Source organism: Symphalangus syndactylus, chromosome 6, assembly GCF_028878055.3.
Source record: "Symphalangus syndactylus isolate Jambi chromosome 6, NHGRI_mSymSyn1-v2.1_pri, whole genome shotgun sequence".
NCBI lineage: Eukaryota > Metazoa > Chordata > Mammalia > Primates > Hylobatidae > Symphalangus > Symphalangus syndactylus.
In genome coordinates this window covers 75,929,661-75,935,823 of record NC_072428.2, presented here as the reverse complement: position 1 = coordinate 75,935,823, position 6,163 = coordinate 75,929,661, and the positions used below count along the sequence as shown (strand labels likewise).

Sequence of the window (6,163 nt, the reverse complement as noted above, 5' to 3'; positions counted from 1 at the left end):
ATGAATTCAGGAATCTGGCAACTCTTCCAGAGGGAAGTCACCTGCCCCATCTGCATGAACTACTTCATAGACCCGGTCACCATGGACTGTGGGCACAGCTTTTGCAGGCCATGTTTCTACCTCAACTGGGAAGACATCCCAATTCTGACTCAGTGCTTTGAATGAATAAAGTCAACACAGCAGAGTAACCTCAAAACTAACATTCGTTTGAAGAAGATGGCTTCCTTTGCCAGAAAAGCCAGTCTCTGGCTATTCCTGAGCTCTGAGGAGCAAATGTGTGGCACTCACAGGGAGACAAAGAAGATGTTCTGTGAAGTGGACAAGAGCCTGCTCTGTTCACTGTGCTCCAGCTCTCAGGAGCACCGGGATCACAGACACTGTCCCGTTGAGTGGGCTGCTGAGGAACACCGGGTAAGTGATGCCTCTGAATATCTATGTCTATTAAGGACACATGAAATTCCTGTGGGCCTATTTTCTTGGAGATTGGGTAAAGCCAACCCTGAGTCCCTTTAAGCAACTCTCTTTTGGGCTTTCTTAGCTTCAAACCTCTGAGATTTGACGAAGAAGAAGGGAAATAGAAGAAATGCCATTTCCTAGGGACTTTCTTGTCTCTCATTCTGGGCCCCCTCCCTATGAAACCGTCTGCATGTTACTTTACTGTCTTCACAGGTGCTTCAATTTGTGGCTCTTTTGCAGGTGAAGCTTTCAAAGAAAATGCAGTCTTTATGGGGTAAAGCTCGTGAAAATCAGAGAAACCTGAACGTGGAAACCACCAGAATCAGCCACTGGAAGGTTAGTCCTGTACTACGCTACCTTCTCCAGGAACTTACGGTGGGCAAATGGGTGACTCTTAAAATAGCAACTTGATATCAAACCATAATGATTCTGAGAGTCCATTAAAAAAAAAAAGAAAACATTGAGGAAAACTGGACTCATTTCTTATGTAGAATAGTATGACTTTTAGATGGGATTTCTAACAAAACCATTGATGTTACCCAAAGCATGCTGGTTTGTTTTCATACAAACCTGTAGCTATACACCAACAGATACAAGAAACTGGGCCATCTCACAGCATTCTATATGGGCTGGTTGGATATGCTGGGCATAAGAGTTATTTGACAGTCATGGAAAGCTCAAGTGAACCTTCTGAGCCTGGGTCAGCATTAATCTGAATGCTGGTGGACAAGTAGTATTTGGAATTGCATGGAAAATTTGAGGCAGAAAGAGTGACAGGGGAAATCTAGGGCAACCATGAAATTAAGAATCTAAACTAGTTAATATTGAATAATAACATATGATGAGAAAAGTGGTGAGAAATACGGATTTCTGTCTTGAGGGAGACATGCAAACATGCCCAAAATGTAGGAACTAGTATCTAAATATAAGGAGAACTCTGAGGACTTCAGAGAAATATTAAAAATGATTTTCTCTTTGTGGATGTATACTCTGAGGGTATGATAGCTAATATTAGTGTGTTGAAAAGTATTTCATAAGAACCTAGTCTATGTTGAATTATTAAATTAGAAAACCTGCTAGTATGGAAGAAAGAAAGCATCTTTGTCCTCACAAATCGTACAATCCAAATGAGAGAGGCAAAAATGGTCAACAAGCAAGTATGTGCAATACATGATGTGTTCGAGTGTGGTAGACTCTTTGTTGGAGAATAATCAAGCCGGGAAGTAGAAAAGGACAATAGAGGCCAGAAACTGGAGATTAGTGTCTGAGTTTTAAATAGGGTGGTCAGAAAAAAGACTCACTGAAAAATTGAAATTGAACAAAGTTTTGAAGCAGAAGGGGAGCATGAACATGTGTATGGATATATATATGGACCATGAGTGTGTATATATGTATACGTATATGTATATGTGTGTGTGTGTGTGTGTGTGTAAAATTCTAGTTGGAGAGAACAGCATATGCAGTAATTTTGAGTTTGTGTATATTTGGAAGCCCGGGGAACCACAAAGAAGTCTATGTTTCAGATTGGGATGACTTAGAAAAAGAATTGAAGGAAATGAACTCAGGGAGACAAATATGGCCAAATCATAAATGCAGCCTTATTAGGATAGGTTTTGCTGGGCAAAATGCATTTAGCTGGACATGTTAGTCCAAGGTCATTTCACATATAATGAGTTTAAGCAACTTGTTGTGTATCTCAGAAATAGAAATAATTATTTCCTTTCTAGTAACTATAGCTCTATACTCCAACTCTTAAGCATGAACTGTTCTTACTTTTCCATAAATATGGGTTGGAATAGAGAAATTCAAATTGTGTTTTGTTTTTATTTCCAACTATCTTAGAACACACATTATCTTGAATAAATATAATGTAATTGGTCAGATACATCTGTGTTGATCTTTATGCAGAAAGAAAGGAAAGGAAAAAAATTTGTGGATTCTAAGAACTGGCAAGACTGATGTTTAAACTGTTGGGATTTCGAAAGACAAAGGGAATCAGTGAGATTTAATAGGAGATGGATAAATACAATTATCTTTTGACTAACCCATTATCACTGCAGGAGTATGTGAAATTAAGGCTAGAAGCTATTAGAGCTGAGTATCAGAAGATGCCTGCATTTCATCATGAAGAAGAAAAACAGAATTTGGAGATGCTGAAAAAGAAGGGGAGAGATATTTTTCATCAACTTCATTTAAGTAAAGCCAAAATGGCTCATAGGAGGGAGATTTTAAGGGAAATGTATGAGGAGCTGAAGGAAATGTGCCATAAACCAGATGTGGAGCTACTTCAGGTACAAACTCACAATGTGGTTTCAGGTTTTTGACTATTCACATGTATAAGTATTTTCCTCGTGGCTGAAATCCATCTCCCTATCTTTATTTCCATGATGTGTTTCCAAAAACACATTCACATAACTAACGCTACTTTATTGGGAGAGTATAGCCCCGCCAAGGGATTCTACCAGGCCAAAGGTCAATCCTACTTTATCCACCAGCCACAAAACTTTGTGGAATGGTCAAGGTAACAGCCCCAATAACTATTCCACAACTAGGTCAATAATACATTTTGGGTTGTCAAACATGTATAAAATTGTGAGTGATTCATTTCCATTTAGGTTAATTTGAGGACATGGCAAGATCAGAAGTTTTGGGAATCTAGGCTAATATTATTTTGGGATCCAATCATTTGGGTAATAGGTTCTGGGAAAGATGACTGAGTAGGTTATTCGAGGTTACCATGGAGCACAGACTCTCTGGGCCTCTTCTCCCTTTGCTTCTTTAGAGAGTGTCTTCAAGACTCAGACCTTCCCAGGACATTAATTAGTGGCAATATGACTGACTGGGTTTTTCATTACAGAAGAAATAGAAAATGCTTTGCAGAAGAGAAGATGGTAGGGAAATAATATCTTGAGGAACTGACTCCATATTTTACACTGAACTTAATGAAAGACGCATCTTGTGAACTGCACTAAATCTTTCTATTTTTTTTTTTTTTTACAGGCTTTTGGAGACATATTATACAGGTGAGTGTGTACCTGGATTTTAGAGTATGTTCTTTCAGTTTCCACAAATATCAAAGCAGGCTCTACCAAAGTCATGGCATAAATGATTAAGATATTGATTGATACTACTTTATTCTTTTTTCGCGTCTACTTTCATTCCCGCACCAGAAAAGACAAGACCACCAAGTAAATAAATACATACATAAATAAATAGTGATAGAAAATTTAAAAAGAACATGTTTATTCCTGATTTTGTTTTATTGCTTAAAAGCCTGCATAGGTGAAAGATGAAGTTTTGTTTTGTGGATGGTGAGAAAGTCACCAGAGGAAGCAGGAGAGAAGTGGGGGAAGTATTTTAGCAGTGACAAAGTTGATGATTTGTTGTTCATACCTATATACATATCAGTTAACAGTTCTGAAAAATAGATTGAAAAAACTGTGGAGTGTTAGAACTGTATGAGTCTCTAGGAAAGCTTGTTTCTAAAAGGCAGGTCTAGCTGCCTAGAACAAGTTTCACATTCTTTATCTTAAAAAGGACGCAGCAGATGCAGCAGTCTCCCCAGAACCCCGCTATTTCAGACAAAGATGTCAGGGGAGTCTTCCAAGAAGTGGAACTCAGAATTTTGTTTCTGAATATTCTCAAGGCCATAAGGCTAAGGAACCTTACACATTTGGGGCAAAAAATGAGAAAGATCAGACTGAATTCTGACTCAGACTCTCCCACTATGCTTTAAAATATGGAAACTGTAAATAGGAATTAATTTCCAAAAGGAAGTGATTTTTGAATTATCAAATTTGTGGGTTCAAAGGATTCTCATGAAATGTCTTTTAAATGCAAATAGTGACTTTTATTTATTTTATGGCTGTAGATGTTGTAACTGCAGGTTTTTCTTTGCAGGAGTGAGTGCGTGCTGCTGCACATGCCCCAGCCTCTGAATCTAGAGCTCAGGGCGGGGCCCATCACTGGACTGAGGAACAGGCTCAACCAAATCCGAGGTAAGTCTCCACCCACAGGCAGCACTCCCACTATCTAAATATTATTATTGTTAGGATCACACTGGTAATATTTCACCCTTTATCAAATATTTTACTTCTTTATAGACGTAAGTGAACAATATAATCATGCAACTCTTTTGTATCTATGTCTGTATAGTCAGATTTATAGCATTAAGTTTGAAAGATAGTCAAAAACAAATATGTTATGGCCTCATATGTACTGAGTAATGTAATGGGAGAAAGGAGCAGTGTAGCAAATTTAAAAAAGGAGTAGATGGAACAATGCTCAGAATGAAGGTGAGTTATTTAATGCTAAATACAAAATTTTACATTTCTTTAGTGTATTCATTTGAACAGCTAAGAACTGTTCTTTTGGGGAATATAGTTTACTGGAGATTCTTGGGGTTTTAAATTTTTTAAATGGATATATATTATGTATTTCCAAGAAAATTAGTTAATGGGTAAAAATAAAAAGAAGAAATCATTTTGTGAATACAAGTAAAATTACATACAAAAAGAAGTTCAGTTTAATTGCAATATGAAAAGCTACATGTTAAGTCTAAAATCCAGCTTCAGCCCCAAGCTAGCATGGAGGGCCACAGAGAGACTGGTAAAAGATTTTGCAGAAATCTCCTTTAAATTATCACTTTTGACATGTACTTATGGATTTTTATCCAGTTATCTAGAGCAGTTCTTGAGTAACTGAAAATCTTCACTTTCATTCCAAAATGATAGCACTAGTTTTTAAGAATAAGAAACATTTCTAAATAATGATCTTGATAACAGCATAGCGTTTAGGGCATATAATGTGCAAATTTTGCTTTGAAAATTGGATTGAAAGAAGTTGGTCTTACATTTGGCTCTCAGTGTGTAAGTTTTCAAAACTCTTTTAATATCTGTGGTTAGCGTTTTGTTTGTCTTGTAGATAATATTAATCATCTCTATACTTTATTAGAAGTTACAAGCAAAAGTGTCCTTGTGACTTTACATTTCCTGGTAAATTAACTTCTTGATAGAATGCTTTTTGCTTATTTACACCTGTCTATGCATGTTTTCTTTCTTTCTTTCTTTGTATTTATTTATTTATTTATTTATTTATTTATTTTGCAGTGGATATTGCTCTGCATCATAATGAAGCCAACAGTCATATCTTTCGATGTGTACACTTGAGAAGCATTTGTATTGGATGTGACCATCAAAATGCCCCACATATCACTGCAACACCTACAAGTTTTCTTGCATGGGGTGCTCAGAGTTTCACCTCCGGCAAATATTACTGGGAGGCCCATGTGGGGGACTCTTGGAATTGGGCTTTTGGTGTCTGTAATAAGTATTGGCAAGGGAAGAATCGGAATGGCAATATATATGGAGAGGAGGGACTCTTTAGTCTTGGGTGTGTTAAGAACGACATTCAGTGCAGTCCCTTTACCACCTCCACAATTACACTGCAATATGTCCCAAGACCTACCAGCCACATAGGATTATTCCTGGATTGTGAAGCTAGAACTGTGAGCTTTGTTGATGTTAATCAAAGCTCCCCCATATACACCATCCCTAATTGCTCCTTCTCACCTCCTCTCAGGCCTGTCTTTTGCTGTATTCACCTCTGGCCAGAGACAAATCAGAAATGTGTTCATCTGCTGTGGGAAACCCTTTATCCCAGAAAGCTTTCTTCCTTGTGCCTTATCAAACAGGACAAATAGGTTCTG

The 6,163-nt window shown here is 37.5% G+C and overlaps 1 pseudogene; it reads left to right on the top strand.

Annotated features, from left to right (window-relative positions):
- On the top strand, positions 1–6,163 carry LOC129485383 (tripartite motif-containing protein 49D-like; annotated as a pseudogene).